The sequence below is a fragment of the Esox lucius genome, chromosome 10 (assembly GCF_011004845.1).
Source record: "Esox lucius isolate fEsoLuc1 chromosome 10, fEsoLuc1.pri, whole genome shotgun sequence".
Taxonomy (NCBI): domain Eukaryota; kingdom Metazoa; phylum Chordata; class Actinopteri; order Esociformes; family Esocidae; genus Esox; species Esox lucius.
In genome coordinates, this window is record NC_047578.1 from 30,360,962 (window position 1) to 30,383,575 (window position 22,614).

A 22,614-nucleotide genomic window follows, 5' to 3' on the forward strand; every position below is an offset into this window, starting at 1 on the left:
CAGACCTAAAAAATTTGCTGCAAATCTGTATTTTTCTCCCCTACATACAAGGACAAAATAAGTTATCATCATTTGTATGAGTTTTTTAATGAGTCAATACACCCGATCCGCCCCCCAAAATCAATATATTTCTTATTATTTCAACTCACAGGACAAAATGCTTTGATTAACAAACGCATGCTCCTAGGTTAACAATATGTCTATATTCAAAGACAAACTCTCTGGTGCCATTTGCTATACATGCCCTCGAAAAAGGCAAATCATTCTCCTTCGTGATTTTCATTTTCTGGGGTAAAATAGTCACTACTAACAATCTATAACAAAATGATATGCATATTCTACACACACACTAAAAACTATAAATTAATACTTTCTTATTTTATTTGGTATTTTTTTCATATACAGATATGCAATGTAATAATTGCAGGGTAATATGCATGTTGTTGTCCAATGCCAAGTCCAGAGGCAGGCTGTCAGGGCCAGCAAAGCCTTCTCTGCTGGCCTAGTGATGTCAGAATGAGAAAATTATATTTTCATAATGTATATTGAAATATTCATTAAGTATTTCATTATGTACTTTACAAAGTTTATTCCCATCAGTCTATTAATCTGATTTCATTGCTATTCTCTCAGTTGTGCTGCTTCCAGTGCAGCTCATATGAATCAGAGCTTTTATCCAATCAGATTTTTCACCTGTGCTGTCTCCGGGTGAAATATCTACCCTGAGGCATCCAGAATTGAGTGAATCCCCTATGCCAGGGGTATTCAAATCTTTCCCTATGAGTGCTGGAGCCTGCTGTTTTTCTATTTTGCTAGTTATCTGTTTTCATGGTGTCATAACCCTGATTAAGTGCCTGATTTGAGGGTTGCAATGAAAAAATGGAGTGGAACTGGCTTTGATGGCCAGATTTTAATACCCCTGCCCTATTCATGGGGGAAAATAGAGAGTATAGCCAGCACCCTCCAGAAACCCCCATGTGGTCTTGCCCCATGTTACCCTATCTAGTTGGCCTACAGTTATTTACACAAGAAAGATAATAAATAATACTTTAACAATATGTTGGCCATTGGCCTGTACAATATAAAAAGAAAAGGTTTCTGGAGAGTGCTGACTATACCCTCTATTTTTCCCCATGAATTGACACTTTACACTCACCTAAAGGATTATTAGGAACACCTGTTCAATTTCTCATTAATGCAATTATCTAATCAACCAATCACATGGCAGTTGCTTCAATGCATTTAGGGGTGTGGTCCTGGTCAAGACAATCTCCTGAACTCCAAACTGAATGTCAGAATGGGAAAGAAAGGTGATTTAAGCAATTTTGAGCGTGTCATGGTTGTTGGTGCCAGACGGGCCGGTATTTCACAATCTGCTCAGTTACAGGGATTTTCACACACAACCATTTCTAGGGTTTACAAAGAATGGTGTGAAAATGGAAAAACATCCAGTATGTGGCAGTCCTGTGGGCGAAAATGCCTTGTTGATGCTAGAGGTCAGAGGAGAATGGGCCGACTGATTCAAGCTGATAGAAGAGCAACTTTGACTGAAATAACCACTCGTTACAACCGAGGTATGCAGCAAAGCATTTGTGAAGCTACAACACGCACAACCTTGAGGTGGATGGGCTACAACAGCAGAAGACCCCACCGGGTACCACTCACCTCCACTACAAATAGAAAAAAGAGGCTACAATTTGCACAAGCTCACCAAAATTGGACAGTTGAAGACTGGAAGAATGTTGCCTGGTCTGATGAGTCTCGATTTCTTTTGAGGCATTCAGATGGTAGGGTCAAACACAGTATTAGTATGGTGTTCCTAATAATACTTTAGGTGAGTGTATATGGATTCTTTACATCCTAGTGATTTACCCTCGAAGACCATGTCCCACCTTTCAATGTCTAGGTTTTTTTTTATAAGGACATTTGCATTGGCCATTTTTGGGTATAGAGTCTTACACTGGAGCCAATGGAGTGGGTGGCTTAGAAAGTGCTGCTAGCTATACCCTCTAGTGACCCCATTGACTCTTCCATGGAACCGGTTTGACACTTGTGCAATATATAAATATATATTTTTTATTCTGAAGATTACAATACGATTATGACATCATTGAGAGTGCTGCTGGCAGAATACAAGAGCAGTTGTGTCTGGCCTCTTAACAACATAGGAATATCTATAACCCGGACGCCACCAGAGTAAATTTGGTTTTATGCTTGATATTCGGAATTTGATTGTCAATACCTCGTATAAAGATGACTGTGAAATACATACAATTGGATGAGGGTAGAGAGCAAGGTACACCCTCTGATTTTATTGAAAATCAAACCTTTTCTTTAGCGGTTGCTAAACACTGTTGAATGTCAGTTCAGTAGTGCAATACCACTGAATGAATGTGAAAAATAAAACATATTCTGTTATGTGTCAACCTAATAAAACCTGACCCTGTAAAGGAAAATTTAAGGTACAGACAATTTTTGTGTTATTAAACAAAAGTATAATTTTTTACATACATTTTGGTTGGGTTAACCTTATATATTAATTTTTTCAATAGATTCCTGTAGAGTTGACATATACATCTAAAACAAATTGTATGTTGGTTACTGACCTTTAGATTTGCCCTTTTTCATTTCGGTGATTGTATCAGAATTGATCCCTCCATACAATACGTTTTTAATAGCTCAATATCCATTTAGTTAGAGACCTAAAAACAAGTGTGGTCTGTTCCTTTACCTCTCTTCTCAAAGGTACAACTCTTTTATCAATATTCATTATCTGTATTTCATTTCAAAATGACATGCATTATGTCATCTCTATTACATAATTTGCATTAACTATTTTTAATAGCTTCCAATCCAGATGACATGAACTTCTAAAACAAATTGCATTTTATTCGCTGACCTTCTTTGTCAAGAGTACAAAGGTTTGACATTTTCGATTACAGTGAATTTACAGGAATGTATCTTTTTAAACAATGTTTTTAATAGCTCAATATCCATATGAGTTAGAGATCTAAAAACAAGTGTGGTGTGTCCCTTTACCTCTGATCTGAAAGGTACACCTCTTATTTTTTCCAAATTCATTACATGTATATAATTTTAAAACTAAAGTCTTTATTACAACTATAGTACCTAATTCACATGAACTATTTCTAATAGATTCAAATCCAGATGACATGACCTCTAAATCCACTTGCATTTTGTTCACTGACCTTGCTTGTCAAGAGTATGCCCCTTTGATTTGTAATTTTCAATTTCACTTAATTTACAGGAACGTTTTTAATAGCTAACTATCCATATGAGTTAGAGATCTACAAAAAAGTGTGTTGTGTTCCTTTACCTCTGTTCTGAAAGGTACACCTCTTCTTTTTTCATTATTCATTATCTTGATTTTATTTTAAAATGACATGCATTACTGCAATTCTATTACCTAATTCACATGAACTATTTTTAATAGTTTTCAATCCAGATGACAATGAGATTTGTCATTTTCGATTTCGGTAAATTTACAGAAATGTATCTTTCTAGAGATTCTTTTTTAATAGCTCACTATCCATACTCTCAATGGTACAACTTTAAATTTTTATTCCAATATATGTTGTTTTCTTTTACTTTGACAATTTTTCAAAAACAATAAGTAATTGACTTAACTGCAATGTTGTTCTTTATGTCCATGTTTGGTCTTGTTCTATTTCACATTAAAAGATGAAGATTTTGATGATGAGTGGAGCATGTGACAGGTCCTGGCTTGAGGCCTCTAGGCATTTCTATGCGCCTGGGGACTACAGTCAGGGCCAGACTGCAGAGGTGCCTTTAGGCACCTGGGATGACTGTTATTGGGGATCCTATTTAAGTTAGCCTTTTTGCTCTTCCTGTTGTGAATTGTTTGTGTCAGTTGTGTTGTGCATTAGTTCGTGGTTTGCCTCACAGTCAATTCCGATTTGACTGTATACATCAATCACAGAGTCCCTTCTCATTTTCCTCCATAAACATCTGGATTAGGTCTATGTATGCCCACTGCAGAGGTAATCTGCAACACATTGTAGTGTCCACAGTAAGGGTCCTCAGATTCCACCTTTCGTCTATCAAGGCCTCTGCATAACTCTTTGGCTCTAAATCGGACAATAAAACTCAATACTGAAAATGTCCACCCTTGTCATCCACTTTTACTGCAAGGCAGTACAGTCTGTAAATGGACAAATATCAGAATAAACTAATATTAAACAATACGCTAATAAGAATGATGTTCTGAGTTTCACATATTATTATTATTTTCCTTTTAATAATATAGTTTACCCCCTTTATCTCCCAACCACTACAACAGTCCCTGTGGAGTCAGGAGAGTCGAAGATTGCGACAGGCTTCCTCCGAAACCTGTCTAATCAGCCGGTCTGCTTCTTTACACCCCCTCCCTTAAGCCCACACATTGGAGGAAACGCTCGCTCAACGTTACCTTATATACATGGCCAGGTCAGAGGCACCCGCCCCACCAGAGACGTTTCTGGAACGCGATGGCACAAGGAAATCCTCAATGCTGATTACCTCCCCCAAGGCGACACCAGCCCAATATGCACCACCCTACCGGACACCCCACCACAATCAACAATGGCATGACCGGGGCTCGAACCCATGACCATTGCGGAAATTAAATGTCTGGTTTCAGTACAAGCATATTCTGAATACACTAAAGCTGCAGTGTCAAACTGGTTCCATGGAGGGCCGAGTGTCTGCACGTTTTTGGTTTTTCCTTTATATTGGTTCCCAGTTCAGATCTAAACAACCAGGTGAGGGGTAAAAACTAACCAATTAGTGACCTAATTAATCATTCAAGTACAAGGTGAGAGTGAAACCCTGCAGACAACTGGCCCTCCGTGGAACCAGTTTGACACCTCTGCACTAAATAATTAAAAAAATAAATAAAATAAAACTAAAAAAAAATGTCTAAAATTTTAAACATTGCACGAAATATGGTATAACAATTAAAAGGTGTACCTGTGAGAGTAGAGGGAAAAGAACACACCAAACTTGTTTGAAGATCTCTAAGTCATATGGATGGTGAGTTAGAAGGATAAATTCTGATAAAATCACAGAAAATGGCAAAACTAAGAGGCGTACTCTATATAAAGGTCAGTAAACAAAATGCAAGTGGTTTTAGAGGTCTACGTCATCTGGATTGGAAGCTATTAAAATAGTTCATGTAAACTAGGTAATTGAGTTGTAATAACATATTTGTAGTTAGTAAATTTTATACAGAAAATTGTATAACAGAGGAAACACATGTTCTGTATAACATGTGTTTGTAGATTTGTAGCTCATATGGATGGTGAGCTAATAAAAATAGCGGTAGAGAAGAACAAAAGCTGCTAAAATTTATGAAATAAAAAATGGCAAATCCAGAGAGTGTACTATGGAAAAGGAAGATCAGTGACCAAAATAAATGTGGTTTCAGAGGTATTTGACTTCTTGATAGGAAAAAAAGTATCTATATTTGGTAATAGAGTCGTATTGATACATATATTTTAATATAAAATACAGAGAATTGACTCTGTCATATATTGGTGTACCCTTGAGAGGATAGGTACCAGAACACACCACACGTCTGTAGATCTCCGTCCTACTTGTTTGTAGATCTCCATGGATAATGAGCTATAAAAAAGGTATGGCATAGATGGATGGACAATTGTTTAAGAGGCACATGTCACCTAGATAGGAAGTTATTGTAAAACGCATCTTTATGTTAGAGCTGTAATGAGGATACCAAGGATAATATCATAATCTGTATAATGATTTAGCTTATTCGTGTTTTATATTTTTTTTGTCTAAACAAATAATAACACCTTTTTTAATTAGAAATGTGGAGAAAAAAAATTGAAGCAGGCGCAAGAAAGAAAAGGTTGAAACAATGATTTCTGCCGACTGCAATTTTAAGACCCTCCATTGAAAGTAACGTAAAATAATTTTTGGAAAACGGAATGAAACCGACAAACCAAAGCTGTACCTTGCTCTCTACCTTCACCTGATTCTATATATATCGCTATCGTCTTTGTAGGTTTTTGGGGAGCACTATTAACAAGCAAACTCTGAATTTCGAACATATTTACCCTGGCATTGGACTGCGGTGAAGTTGGCTTTATATTCAAGATTCGGACTTTGATCGTCAATACCTCATCAACAAAACCTGCCAGAAAGACAGCAATTACATATTCTGAATCTGCTAGGGATAGCAAACAAGCAACACATGTTTTCTTTGTTCTGTTCAATTTTCAAAAGACGAGTTTACAGTCATATCTGTGGTGGATTCTCCGTCTATTCTCAGTTAAGGAAGCGCGTTAAAAGTGCATAATAAATGTCGTTTTTACTGACAAAGCCCAATTGCATTGCAATCAAAATACAATATTGCAATACAATTAACCAATGAAAACAACTGTGAAGAGCTCAGAATTCGGTGCTCTACCATTTACATGGTTGTTGTATTGCATTATTAAAAAGGTAAAAGTAAAAATACATTTATTGCCTGTTTAAAATAAAGGTCAATACTTCAGACTGTAGATGTATTGATTATATAAGTTAGTGAATTGTTATAAGCTGTTGTAACCAATGAAACAAAATATTAAATGTTTGTAATATGAACTGAAACTGAAGGAGCAAGTAGGAGAATAGGAAACCCTGTTTAAGCAGTTGCCGGGGAGAGAAAGATTTAGTATGTCTGTTTTGTGAGAAACAGGTCACAGGTCAGAGACACACACACATAGTCAGACAGACAAGATAGAAACCAGAAGGGGGGCAAGGGGATACTTGCAGTTATCCTATAAGGAATAAAACTGGGATTGGGCCAATGGCACACACTTTGTAAGTTAACGCCTCTATCTTTTTGGGCGTAGTAGAAGTATAAAAATGATCTGTTGAATGTTGATCCTTAGACATTGTGCGGCGACACGTGTCTCCAGAAGCTTCTGTAATAAATGGACATATGATACGGTAATTGACCTGACCCCTGGTGTTTTATTCTCCTTTCCAACAAACTAACTCGGGGAAGTGTTAGACTTCAACAGTTTTGGGGGCTCGGTCCGGGATTGGAAAAAGGGAGAAGGAATTCGACTCGGTCCAGTTGAACTACACGGGACTCACAGGTTCCAGCACCGGTGCATCATAAAAAAGGTAAGCAGAGCCTGTTATATTTAAATCTGCATATTGGCTATGAACTAAATTTTGAACCTGTGGAAAACGTATTGGGAGACTGGTTTAAATTCAGGGGGTCAGAGGAACGGTCTGTGAGTTAGAGGCTCACTGTAAGTCGGGTTAGAGGCCCGTTACCGGTGTGTGAGTTAGAGTCTCACTGTAAGTCGGGTTAGAGGCCCGTTACCGGTGTGTGAGTTAGAGTCTCACAGTAAGTCGGGTTAGAGGCCCGTTACCGGTGTGTGAGTTAGAGTCTCACTGTAAGTCGGGTTAGAGGCCCGTTACCGGTGTGTGAGTTAGAGTCTCACTGTAAGTCGGGTTAGAGGCCCGTTACCGGTGTGTGAGTTAGAGTCTCACTGTAAGTCGGGTTAGAGGCCCGTTAATCGTTCTAGGGTTGACTACCCTACACCACTTCCCGACGGGGACGGTGGAGAGTTGCGAGTTAGAGTCTCGGCAACCAGTCGGGTTAGAGGCCCGAGGACTTAGGGGCACCTCGAAATACTTATCGTGTGTAAAGGTTCAGCTGGGTTAGAGGCCCATGGAGTTTGGAACTCCCTGAATTTTTTATAAGAGAACTGGGTTCAAGTCCCAGAAGTGTTGGGTCAGGGACCCGTTCAACTGGGTTAGAGGCCCAGGGAGTTTGGAACTCACTGAATTTTTTATAAGAAAACTGGGTTCGAGTCTCAAAAGTGTTGGGTCAGGGACCCGTTAATCATTTGTTAATTATTCTGAGTCTGGGACTCACGGTAACATAAGTCAGGTTGAAATGGACGGGGAGTTTGAGAGAGAAGTGTTGAGAGAAGTGTTGAATTGTTTGTTGTCAAGGAGAAGTGAGGAGTAGAGTAAATTGTGTTTTAAGAGAATTCCTGTCTGTTTGTAAGGAAGTGTGTGAAAGGAGACTCATTGGGAGTGATGTGCATAGTGGATAAATTGACAGTAGATGATAGTGATATTTGCTTCGAGTTCTGGAAAAGGGACGTCTGGATAGATTGGAAGAAGGGTTAATGAAGAAAATAGCCAGATAGACAAAGATTTAGTGGGAGATGTGCCACGAGAAAGTATTCAACAGTGGACAAAGGTTTTGGTCAAGTTTTGGGTAATTATTTGTTTTATTTTCATAGTGGTTTCATTCAATTGTTTGAAAATATTGTAAAGGTGGTCTGTTGGTTAAGTTTGAATGAGTCCAGTTAAAGGATAGTAAGAGGAGTCAAATAGATAAGACGGCTTTTGGCTGCCGTCCCAGAAAGTAGGGAGTAACTCTAAGCCTCCCAATCCAGAACACAGAGACACTCTAGGAGAGAGGTGCAAAAGATGACAGACACACCAAATGAAATTCAGGGAAGTAGATTCCCAATATTAAAATAGATTCAAATAGAGCAAAATCAGGTTCTATATTGTAATATTAAAATGGCAATTGCTTTCCCATTCCAATTGGAGAATTCTGTGTACACGAAATTGTATGAAAATTGAGCTCATCTAAATTATGAAACACGACAAAGACATGTCAAATTAGAATCAACTGGCCAGTTTTAAATGTAAAGAAAATGAGGGCAACATTTATGAAACATTGGTAAAATAGTAATTCCCAATTTGGGACATTTATAAGAGATAGCCATTAGATTGGGGTTTAAAATTGTTGATTAACACATAACTTTAAATTCAGTAAGTTAATGCTAAACTCTCCAGTCAAGGTTTTAACTTTGTGTTGTGCAAGATTCCATCTTTGTTTCTCACAGAGTAGGAGTCCTGAATCCTGCAACCCTGATACACCTTGTCCAATAAAGGAGTACCTCACACAGATGGCCCAGATCATTCTAAGGCCAAACCAAGCACAGACCTTTGAGAGACTGCCTTGGGTTCAGAATAAGAATATTGGACACTGATGGTTCCAGCTGCACCACAGTCAAGGAGAGGGTGGAGGAATGGAGAGACGCATGCAGAACAAAGAGGCTCCTACATCCATGACTGTAACAGCCAGGAGCCACTTGACTGGACATGGGAAAATTAAGGAGGAGAAAAAGGGAGGAGAGATAGAACCCCCAGCACATGAAGATGACTTGGTGCTTGGTACAGACCAGGCACCATTATGTCCAGTGTTTAGAGAAGGGGATATTGTCTTTAGACGCACAGAACAGCAGGCCCATAACTCAAGTCACAGGAAAGCAAGATAAGAGAAAGTTGACTAGGAAAGAATAAACAAGATGAGATTACAGGGGCCATAAAGAGAAGGTCAGGCCGTACTAAAGGCAGGGTAGGTGAGGACTCAAGGTCGGGGTCGGACGATAGTGACACAGTGAGAAGGACCAGAACTAGGCAGAACAAAAGAAATTCACATAGGGGACGGGTGGTACTCATGGGCAATGCAGTAGGGAGATGGACTGACTCAGACGAAGACCCATACACAGACATTAGTGGAGACGGGAGTAAGGGAGACGTAGACGTATACCCTCTGCCGCGTACACCCCCACCAGAACATAAACTACAACATGACGCAGTAGAATCAATTCAAAAGACTCAAAATAAAATGTATACGCGGTCACAAGCAAGGGAAGCTGGTTGTGCTGGGTTTCAGCTGCCTCTCTTTAGAATGGGAGGCGGCGAACCGCGATATAAACCATTGGGGCTGGGAGACGTACAGGCACTGGTAGATAAATGACCCCCGATGGGAGAGGGAGGTGGACTATGGTTGTCACAATTTGATAAACTCACAGCTGGTCAAATGTTGGCACTGGGGGACTGGAGGGAAGTAGCCGCCCGAGCCGTGTCCGCCCAGGCTATGACTGAGATAGAAAAAGGGGCTGCCACTAGGCGGAGCCCTGATAACACCCCTTTCAGTCAGGTGGTCGGGCGCACGATTTCCCTTGCCCGCTGGGGCCCCGATGCCCAAGTTACCTTGGGAAAAAGAGCAACACCCTAGACAGTATCTAGAAGCATGTAAGGACACATGGGCTAAACACACAGGGCACCACCCGGGGAAGGGAGGTCTGCAGCAGGAGTGGTTTAGGAGGGCGGTCTTAGAGGGACTTCCAGAGAAAATAAAAGAGGCAATGATGGCAAATCCTGACTTGCCAGGTTGTGAATCACACGTATGGGAAAGACACATAGTGCATCATTTACAGAGGGCTAAAGATGAGGAGGCAGAGAAAGACAAACAGATACAGGGACTGAAAGAGAACCTGTTGCGCTTACAGCTGGGTGAAGCCAAAGGGAGGCTCAATGAAGGGAAAAAGAAACACAGACAGATGGCAGCCCTAGGCTCAGGAGAACCTGACACACCCGATTTATACCCTGTTCCCACATGGGCACCCCAACCTCACGGTGGCCGGGGGGCATTCACCGCGCCCTATCAATCAGGGAGGGGAGGTTATGGTAGGGGGAGGGGGCGGGGTAGAGGCAGAGGGGCTCCAGGAGCCCAAGTCCCATACGGAGTCTGCTTTACGTGTGGTGACCCGAACCACTGGTCAAGAGAGTGCCCACAGAACACTGCAGGGGGCAGAGGATACCCAAACCAAGGGGCAGCTCCAGTTCCCAACCCACACGCCGTCCCACCACCTAGCGCACCTGGACAATACCCACTCTCTTATGAGGGAGGGTGGGACCAGGCGTGACGGTCTACAGGGGGGGAGGGGACAGCGGGGGAAGGGCAGACCCTATGCTGTCCCTGAATGTCGACGGGAAGGACTTCCCCTTTCTGGTTGACACAGGTGCCACTTTTTCCACCATCACCGCCCCTCCCGTCACAGGACTACTATCCTCCAAGACAGTGGAAGTTGTGGGGTTTGAAGGAGTGGGACAGACTTTGCCAGTGACATTTCCTCTTAAAACGATACTGGGTAAGCAGGCCCTCAGCCATCCGTATGTGGTGTCGACAAACACACCAGTGAACTTATTGGGGAGAGACTTGTTGATAAAACTGGGGGCTAATATCTTATGTTCTCCAGATGGACTAACTGTCACGTTACCAGACGGGACATCGGCGGTGTGCGGACCTGAAACCACACGCAAAGGGCAGTACCTGGTACAACCGGTGAAGGGTGAAATAGCAGAGATATACTGGGGACTATTGACACCGGAAAAGCCGGACAAACAGGGTGTTTTGTCCCAGTACTTCAAGTGGAGGCCGTGGATCTCCCTCCTCGAGCCGTACTTTCCTCCGCCAGACCCCCCACATGTAACCCTATTTTATGATCGGCAGGGCGATGAGGTGTATAGAGAGGGGTTTGGGGATGTAGTGTGTGGGGACACATGGCAGGTTGGGTCTAAATTCATATATGTAGGCCCTGAAGGGGTAGCGGCAGATGTACAGTTGACAGAGGAGCAGGATCAGTGGTACATGATGGCGGAGGAGTCCGTCCCACATGTGTCACTGGCACTGCATCCTAAACACCAAGCAAAAGACCAGGGGCCCATGGTTAAAAGGGCGGTCGAATGTACTGATTGGACACTCACTCAGGCGCCAAACGTATGGTACTCACACAGCTGTAAGACGTAAAAATGGTTCACCTACATTGACCTGGCTAATGCTTTTTTCTGTCTCCCATTAGCAGAGGAACTTCGTGATATTTTTTCTTTCACACATAGGGGTCGGCAATGGCGATACACGAGACTACCACAGGGGTTCGCGCTTTCCAATGGTATATTCAACCAGGTACTGAGAGAAGCGCTGCAGGGATGCTGGGGTAACAGGGGTAACTTTGGTCCAGTATGTAGACGACCTGCTTCTGGCGGCCCCGACGGTGGCCGCCTGCATCCAAGCTACAATGACGGTCCTCACCAGACTGGCTGAGAAAGGGTTCAAGGTGTCAAAAGAAAAGCTACAGCTGGTAAGGACGCAGGTCTCCTTTCTGGGCAGAGTAATCTCGCAGAAGGGAGCGGGGCTTTCCCCAGCTCACCGCACAACCATCCTCCACCATCCTAAACCCACTACTGTTCAGGAAATGCTATCATTCCTGGGGCTCACGGGGTACAGCCGCAATTACATCCCTAACTATTCAGGGCTCACAGAGCCACTTAGAGCGCTAGTTAAGGAGCAGGGAATGCGTAAACTTAAAGCCACTCTCAATTGGACTTGCCCGGCCGACCAGGCCTTCATTATGCTGAAACAACAACTAGCCACCACAGCTGATTTGGCAATTCCCGACTACACAAAACCCTTTTTTCTAGATGTTTCTGAAACAGGTCAAGTCATGAACGGGGTCCTGTTTCAGAAAAAAGGGGGAGAAGGCTCTGAGAGAGACGAACTAGTGAGACATCAAAAGGGGGCTTCCCCACAAGAGAAAACAATTTGGCAACAGAGAGGAGCAACAGAGAGGAGCAACAGAGAGGAGCGGGCTCTGGAGAGGGCCAGACGGTAGAGTAATACTTCCACCAGCCATGCGGGGAGATAAATTTGCAGAAGCCCACGGGTTGGGTCATGTAGGGCCAGCACAGATATGGAGGAACTTGTGCCATTGGTGGCACCCGTTTATGGTAGACATGGTACGTAACTACACTAGGACATGCACCATCTGCACTCACCACAATCCAAAGCCGACGATCAAACAATATTAGGTTTTATTTATAATAATCCGTCATATAACAAATGACAATGAACTGAATAAAATCTAAACAATTTATTTCAAATAGTGCAAGATGCATACAAAAAAAAACATGCATTATACAGCAAGCGTACAAAATAAATATGTGCAAATGAATTGAAATAAAAATGTATAGTCAAATAGTGCAAGAAAACATGTCCAGCTACAGATAGTAAAAGTACAGTATTTGAATTTGAAAGTACAAAATAAACATAAAATAGCCAGTGGGATCCACCTGCAGTCAGCTGCCCCTTTCTGGGACCTGGGGACCTGATTCTGGACAGCCTCGTCAGTGGCATCCCAGTTAGAAAGATTCTTCCTTATTGCTCCTGTAATACAGTAATCAGATATTGTACTTAAATGGTCTGACATGATTTTGAGAATTGCATGACATTCAAGACAAATGAAATGTTTCATGAAGACAACATGCTAGCGCAACTATAGTCTTGTTTTTACCTGATTGTAGAGGCAGCTGTGCCCTCAGCTTGACATTCTTTTCAGTCAGACGTTTATCAGAAGCTAAAAAGCACAATGAAATGTCAATAACTTAATAGTGAAATAAACAAAACTGCCATATACATGTAATTTCAGAAAAGCTGTACAGTATTGCATTTCAGTAAAGGGCTCATGTTCAGACAAATGCAGTTTTATTATGACAAGATGCTAGCGTAACTAGTCTTCTTTTTACCTGATTGTTGTGCCAGCTGTGCCCCCAGCTTGACCCTCTCTTCAGTCAGCCAGCCACTTGATCCTCTCCAAATGTTCTGAAAGTAAAGACAGAGTTAATTATTCAGTCCTAAATATCTGGTTATTTTACAATCAGAACTCAAATTGCAGTGTCCACCAAAATGTGCAGAGCTAAAACTTCCCCCTACCTCTGCCTTCTTGCCCTTAAAAATAAACTGAAATTGACAAATAAAATTGGAAGCAACATGCTTTAATAACAAGTTAAGCATCTGGGTTAAGTGAATGAACCCACTTACCTATGTAGCCATCCTCTACATGGTGGCGTGGAGTACCTCTCTGGTGCCTTGGAGTACTGTGCTTGCTCCATCCTAAAAATAAACATAAAAGTTGGTGAACAGGTAAATATGGTGAAACCAAGTAAACATTGCAGCAATTACGAGATCAACATGTAACTCACATACCTGGCGTGTAACTACTGCCACAGTCTTCCTCCTCCGGGAACAAGTCTACAGGAAACGTCATCACCTGAAATGTTTAGAAAATAAGTTTAAACCGGTCCAGCTAATCTAAATTTACTACCAAGAGTAACGTTACCCACATGATGTGGATAACGTTACACAAAGAAACACGATTTAGCCAACGTTACGTATCAGTTGATAAAAGCTACTATTAGTAAGCACATATTATAAAATTCTGACTTGTTAATACCCTAAGAAACACTATTTAGACAAGTTAGTTAACGATTTTACCATACCTGTTCAACTGTTGATATGCGAAGAAGCACAAAACATCCGAACTTGAGGATAAACGAAGAAACAAAATATAGTAAGCAACCAAACGTGTTAGTACACGAATAAACAAGGGTTACTGTAGGTATTTAATCTCAGGACAAAGCTGTTTTTTTCAAACTCAGTTTCTCTCTCTCTTTTTCCCGCCAATGGTTTAAAACTTGCGTTCAGCTACCAGTAACTTGACTAAAGAATTTGAATGTTAATAGAATATTGCAAACAGTCATTACATTCTTACTCAGTAACCTAACAACACTTAACGTTAGTTATTTATAATAGAACAGAACTCACCATAGATGTAGGTGACTCGGCGTTCAACAATTTTCGGTCTGATGTCAGAAAAATCTTCGTTTGTTTCGGGAGTTCATCAAATTGTAGTAAAACAATGTGATAATCCACATGTTGTATTGTCCAATTCAGAGCATATAGCTTATACACTTTGAACCAGAGTTGACGAAAGAACCAAGTCGCTAAAATGAATGTTCTAGTTTCCACGGTACAACAGCGTGGAATCCAAATAGCGTCAAGATGCCCATATGGTCTTGCCTTAAACATGCGCAATTCGTTACTATAGCGCCATCTATGGACACGGCGGTGTTTAAACACAGTAAAGAATTGTCCCCCATGAAGCAAAAGTCAAGGCTTTAGATCAAGTTGAGCTGGTACCATGTAGTGAAAAATGGCCATTAGTTCGTGAAAATATTATGGTAAGCAATGGCGAGATGTGTTTACTGTACATGTCTACACAAAGTCCTTTACACAAGCAATAGTGTCAAAGTTAAAAACTACCAATGTTGACCAGAATTCTGTACACTAAGATTTAACAATATTAAAATAAATCAAATAATCAGTACAAGAATAAAAGGGGTACAATAGCATCTCTGCTGGAAGAAAATGGCAACACAAGCAGATAAAGCAGACTAAAGCACACGCCCTCTTTTCGGCGGCTAGCCGCCAGCGTAACGCAGTCGGGCCGCTGGTGGAAAGCCGCCTGAGATGCAAATTAGCTTATGCATATTGAGATCAGGAGAAAAGCGGCAAAAGCTGGTGGCCCGCTGGCTGTACGACATTATAGCCGCTGGCGACCCGCCAGCAGCAAAACGCCGGCGGTGCGCCAGCGATTGCCCAGCTTGGACCCAATAAAACGTCTGTTGAAATAACCAACTGACACAGCTTCAGGGACAGCTGCTCTGTCATCAACACCCTTTAATTTAACAATTTTTCAATGTTGGAAATTATTAATAATTTTACATCAAATATGCTCAATACCTTGGACCCCAAAAAATGTATGTGATAATAATCAACTGATATAGCTTCAGGGAAAGCTACCATCAACATTTATTTGTTTGACAATTTTTCACTTTTGGAAATTACTACTAGTTTATAAAGCAATTTTTCAATAAAAAATGCTCAATAGCTCGAACCCAATAAAACTTACATGGAACTAACCAAATGATATACAGTGGAAATAAAAAGTCTACACACCCCTGTTAAAATGCCAGGTTTTTGTGATGTAAAAGAATGAGACAAAGATAAATCATGTCAGAAGTCTAACCATGTCAGAGTCTAAAACTGAGAGGATGCTATCAAGAAACCAACTTTGGAATCCTAACACCAAGAGAGCTTTTCTCATACATAATGTTCTCTGCTGAGAACTTAACATTAAAAGCAAACTACTGTGTCACGGGGAAAGGCAACTAAGAGATAAACTAGGCGACAACTGACATTATCAGGGCAATATTCTAAAGAAGTATTGCCTTCATCATAATATCCGCCAGATTGGTTTGATTTACAAGTTAGTAAGTGAGAAGAAAAAGACAGCACAGAAAAAGGCAACATTTCTCCAGGGTATCAGCAACAGTGTTCAGGAGTTCTTCTTGAACTCTTCTAGCATATCAACAGATAAAACATCATCACAAGGAACAAGACTAAGTGTCAGCGAATTATTCTGACTAACTCCATGATCAACCTCCATAGCAAATTCATCCATAGGAACCAAACTGTGAAGCTCAGTTAATCTTCCTTTTGTGCTCTGCGGTCCTTCTGTGTTATATCACCAGAGGCATCTGATTGGAAGACATGTCTGTGTCAGTATCATGAAAATGCATGCTTAATGCTTCAGGTTCTAAAGTCATTAGGTGTTGTGAAGTCGCCCAACTAGAGGACAGCTTTCAATTAGTTTGTTGCTCTCCAGCAAGTCAGGGCTGCCTTCTTCGCACCTGTTTACGGTGCTTAAACAAACACAGTTCTGGCCCCAGAGCAAGGTGAAATCAATGTTGAATGGAGGCAGTGGGAGCGACTTCAAGAAGAAATAGCCAGTGGGATCCACTTCAACGTGAAACTTACCTTGCACAGCGGAATCTTTCAGAGCTGCTCCATCTATATGAGGAGAAACTTAGAAGTGAGACCACAACACATGTGTGCTTGATTCACAATCAAGCAAAAGCTCACAGAAATTCAATTGAGACCTGCAGTGAGAACACAGTTGATTTTTCAGAATCCTGTAAGTGTAGGTATGCTTCTGAAGTTTAAGCCTGCCATTTCAGCCAGACTTTGCCGCAGTTGAATATTCATACTGGAATGTATTACATTGAAAAATATGACACACATCTCCTGCAACAACTCAAACAGGTTCCAGCAAAAAGAAAAATACACCAGGTCACCCCACATCAAAATAGTATCCGCCGCAGACAGCTATCATGCTTTTGCAGTGAGACATTGAATTGCCAATGGTCTACCCCAGGTACTTTCTGATTACATGGCTGCACAGAGGAACAGCAGACTGATTCAAGGGCAAGGAAGAAAGGTACTTTGGCCATGTTGATGGAGGAGATGGAAGAAGGAGATAGAGGAAATAGAACAGTTTATGGGGGAGGAAAGATGTAAATGTGGAGTTTCTGCACCCTCATGGTCCAACAGCAAATGCTCACCCAAAACATGGGAGGAGGGATTTCTGTTTCTGTCCAGTCAAATACATTATTTTTGACTGGTTTTAATTGTTAGATTTATTACCTGTCTGAAGCCCTGTGGAAAAACATAGTTGGATTTATTACACTACATAATCACCTGAGACATTGATATATTATTAGTCTCTGACAGTTTTCTTTGATTTTCCGGTGAGCAATTGGAAGGAGGAAGGAAAACCACCGGAAGGATTCTGGAACCTAGATAATACTACAGTTAAAGTTACACATTTACAATTAAATATCTTTAAAAACTTTATTAGTTTGTTTTCTTAATCTATTGTGATCTCAATTGATTGTTAGTAAAACATTTGTAAATACTTAATCAGTGTTCATCTCCATTAATTGTTTGTCAACACCGTCAGTAATTGTCAACAATGTCAGATTAAGGTTTTTGTCCTTTTACATGCATTTTATTACTTAACCGTGTTACTAAACACCATTATTAGATACTTGAGGACTTTACACCCTTGTTGAATTGATCCAATTAAAATAGCATGCTTTTTGGTGTGTCTGACAGAGTTAACACAAAACAAGTTGTGAAGTGAATAAATGTCAATTTTTATAAAAGGTGTTTAATAAAAAACCTGTTCCCTTGCATGGTTTATGAGCTGAAACGTTTGTATATAAATATATCAATTTCAAATGAATGTAGTATTAAAATAAAATAAAGAAGACTTAAAACTTTTGTCCCTTATCTCAATAATCAGAGAGCTTCAGGGACAGTTGCTCTACCATCAACATCCTTTAGTTTGGCTATTTTTCAATTTTGGGAATGATTACTAGTTTATAAAGTATTATTTCATTAAGTATGTTCAATAGCTCGGACATAGTGATCACACATAGATTTTTTTTAATCGTGGAAGTGTAGGTATGCCTCTGAAGTTCAAACCTGCCATTTAAGCCAGACTTTGCCGCAGTTTAATCTTCATACTGGAATGTATTACACCAAAGGCAGCATTTTGAACAGTTTCAGAATCTAAGAGACAAGATGCTGGAGCAATCTGGACACACATGGATCCAGTCCTAAAAGATATTTGAACAAAATTCCAATCAGTTACCACTGTGCACTGTTGGCCAGATGGTCCCAGTAAGCAGTCCAAGAACAGGAAGAACTTATTTCTCCTTTCTAAAGTACCACCCACACTGGGCTTCAACAGGACCACATGGAACTATTTCCCAACATCCAACAGCAAAGGGTGCCCCAGATGGCATTCGGGGAAAAAACATACATGGAAATAATCAACTGATTTAGCATCACAAAGAGCTGCTCTACCATCAACATCCTTTAGTTTGCTGATTTCTTATTTTTTTACATTATTACTAGTTTAAAAAGCATTTTTCAATCAAAAATGCGCAATAGCTCGGACCCAATAAAACGTATATTAAAATAACCAACTGATATAGCTTCAGGGAAAGCTGCTCTACCATCAACATTTCATCATTTCATCAGAAATAATGAAATGTACAATCAACATTGTAAAAAATTTACCATCGATATTTCAACATTTCATCAGAGCTATTGAGCCATTTGATTGAAAATTCTGTTATAAACTAGTAATTATTTCCCAATTGAAGTATTTCCAAAATAAAGGATTTCCACGATAGAGCAGCTGTCCCTGAAGCTATATCAGTTGGATATTTCCATTTAAGTTTTATTGGGTCAGAGCAATTGAACATAATTCATGAAAGATTGCTTTATAAACTAGTAAATACTTCCAAAATTGTAATATTGTTAAACTAAAGAATATTGATGGTAGAGCAGCTGTCCCTGAAGCTCTATCAGTTGATTATTGCCTTATACGTTTTTTTGGGTCCGAACATAATTCATGAATAATTGCTTTATAAACTATTAATCATTTCCTACATTAGAAAATTGGAAAACTAAAGGATGTTGATGGTAGAGCAGCTCTCCCTGAAGATATTTCAGTTTATTATTTTATTGGGAACAGTTTATAGGTTTTATTGGGTCCGGGCTATTGAGCATGGATGGATTAAAGCTTTATAAACTAGTATTAATGTCAAAAATGGAAAAATAGCCAAAATAAAGGATTATGAAGGTAGAGTAGCTGTCCCTGAAAATACATCAGTTCATTATTTCCATATAGGTTTTAGTGGGTCCAAGCTATTGAGCATTTCTGATGTATTAAAGCTTTATAAACTAGTATTAATGTCAAAAATGGAAAAATAGTCAAACTAAAGGATTATGGAGGTAGAGCAGCTGTCCCTGAAGCTACATCAATCAATCAATCAAATGTATTTATAAAGACCTTATTACAACAGTAGTTGTCACAAAGTGATTTACAGAGACACCTGGCCTTAAACCCCAATGAGCAAACAACAGTAGTGTTTAATTTCAGTGGCTAGGAAAAACTCCCTAAGAAGGCAGTATTTTAGGAAGAAACCTAGAGAGGACCCAGGCTCAGAGGGGTGACCAGTCCTCTTCAGGCTGTGCCGGGTGAGATATTAAGAGTCCAATTGGAATAATTAATACATTTCTCTGGGCTAAATCCAGAGGCTATTTGATTTTAGACTAGGTCAGAAGTATGACTAGGTGGACAAGGACAGTGACAGCAACGGGCCCCCCAAACCAGGTAATCCGCAGGTGTGGACCAGGACCTCATCTCCTCCTAAAATTTAAAACTGGAGGAAACTGAGAAAAGTTAGAAGTGCATTCCTCATATCCCCCAGCACAATAATATAGCAGTGTAACACCTTGGAACTGAGACGGTGGGTCCGGCGATACTGTGGCCCTACCCGGGGGAGGCCCCAGACAGGGCCCAACAGGTAGGAAATCAATCCACCCACATTGCCAGGCATCAACCAAAGGGACACCCACCAACCACAACCCCATCAGTTCATTATTTCCATATAGGTTTTAGTGGGTCCGAGCTATTGAACATAATTAATGAAATAATAATTTATAAACTAGTAATCATTCCCAAAATTTAAAAATAGCCAAACTAAAGGATTATGGAGGTACAGCAGCTGTCCCTGAAGCTATATCAGTTGGTTATTTCCATATAAGTTTTATTGGGTTTGAGCCATTGAGCATTTTTGACTTGTTCTAGAGCCTTGTTCAGTTGTATCTTTTAATGACCGCGGATTTCTACAACATGATCACTTGCTACATGCCCAGTCCTCCAGCTCAGTTCTTCGATCAACGTCTATGTACATTTGCAGAGAAAAATAGATCAATGCAGGAACATCATAAAAACATGTTTATAACTGATAATTGAGCACAGACTATAATAATTAATATAGTAAGTTGATTACTGATGTCATGAAACCAGAAAAGGAACCAGGCAAGCCTAGTTCAGTCAACCTGCAATTCAAATTAATAAATACTGTTGCATCACTGGATTCGAACCCAGGTCTCCCACGTGAGAGGCACTTGAACCACTATGCCATGGTGCTGATCGTTTGTCCAGTGGCTAGACACCGTTAAGCATTGTGTTAAACTGTCTAACGTTTACCTCCACCACAAATACCATATTATATTATGTATTATATGGCTTTGCCACTGGTCGTTTTAACGAGACGATTTAAAGGTGACGATAACTAACTTTTTCATTAAGTGAAAAGATGAGAGAATCGTGGAAACCACCAGAAATAGTCTCAATACTGTACAACCATAAACAGTTTTACTTTAGGCTTACTATAAAGTAGCTGCTGTATGTTGTACCCAGCTAAGTTTTTGTCTATCCTGATCCAAAAAGCATGCACGGATGCGTACTTCGAAAATTCACAATAAATAATTGCACTATAACCGTAAACAGTTTTATTGTGGCCCACAATAAAAATGAATAAATATTGCGGTCCTCATTTGAACTCTGGTCTCCCATGTAAGAGGCCTTGTTTTTAAGCACTACACCATAGCACCACACATTCCACCACTCGCTAGACACCATTTAGCATTGTGTTAAACACAAATACAGAATATTCTATGAACTATGGCTTTTGCCACTGGCCATTATTATTTTTTTTGCCAGTAATAGGCTATATATAAGCGTTCAGTTTGCAGTGGTCTCTTAATTTTAATCCTCACTCAAAACCTTCCTTTTCGACTTTTCTGGAAAGGAAAGAAAAAGCTGCAGTGGTCTCTTAATTTTTTATGGAGCTGTTTATAAACCAATCAGCCATAACCACTGACAGGTGAAGTGAATAACACTCATAATCTCATTATCATGGCACCTGGATGGGATGGGTCAGACACTGACACAGGAAATATTTGGACACTGACACAGTTAAAAACCATGATTTTGGCTCTGTACACCACCACAATGGATTTGAAATGAAACAACCAATATGCAGTTTAAGCGCAGACTTTCAGTTTTAATTCAAGGGGTTGAACAAAAATATTGTATGAAACGTCTAGGAATTGCAACAATTCATGCATAGTCCCCTTATTTCAGGGACTCCTGTTGTGTCTTCAGCAAGTGAAATGCATGCTCGATCAGGCTGAGCTCAGGTGATTGACTCGGCCATTGTAGAATAATCCACTTCTTTGCCTTAAAAAACGCCTGTGTTTCTTTCACAGTATGTTTTGGGTTAAAGTCCATCTGTAAAGTGAAGCACCGTCCAATCAACTTTACAGAATTTGTCGGAATCTGAGCAGACAATATATCCCTATAAACTTCAGAATTCATCTGGCTGCTTCTGTATTCTGACACATCATTAATAAACAATAGTGACCCAGTGACATTGGAGGCCATTCATGCGCATGCCATCACACTGTCCCCACTGTGTTTTACAGATAATATGCTTCGGATCATGAGCCATTCCAATACTTTTTTCTTCCCATCATTCTGGTACAGGTTGATCTTGGTTTAATCTGTCCAAAGAATGCTGTTCCAGAAATGGGCTGTCTTTTTGTGGCCAGCCTAAGGCACACCTGTGCAATAATCATGCTGTCTAATCAGCATCTTGATATGCCACACCTGTGAGGTGGATGGGTTATCTCCGAAAAGGAGAAGTGATCCCTAACACAGATTTAGACAGATTTGTGAACAATATTTGAGAGAAATAGGCCTTTTGTGTACACAGAGAAAGTCTTAGATCTTTGAGTTCAGCTTATGATAAATGGGGGCAAAAACAAAAGTGTTGCATTTATAATTTTGATCAGTGTAGAAGGAATGAATGTTGTTGCCCTCTCTGGATTTGAACCAGGGTCTGCTATGTAACAGGCTTTGTCTTTAAACACTACACCACTAAGCTGTGCAGTGTGTTATGCATTGTTAAACCAATTAGTCACAACTCCACGGTTCTTGAAACTAGTTCTCTAACATCCAAACTAACAACAGGTATAACAGGGTAGATACACTACATTCAACTTGATAAATTACAATGAGTTTACTGTTGACACCGATTGGGACATACTCCCTCATCATAAAATTGCGTCTCGACATTAGATCATTTTGTCATGCA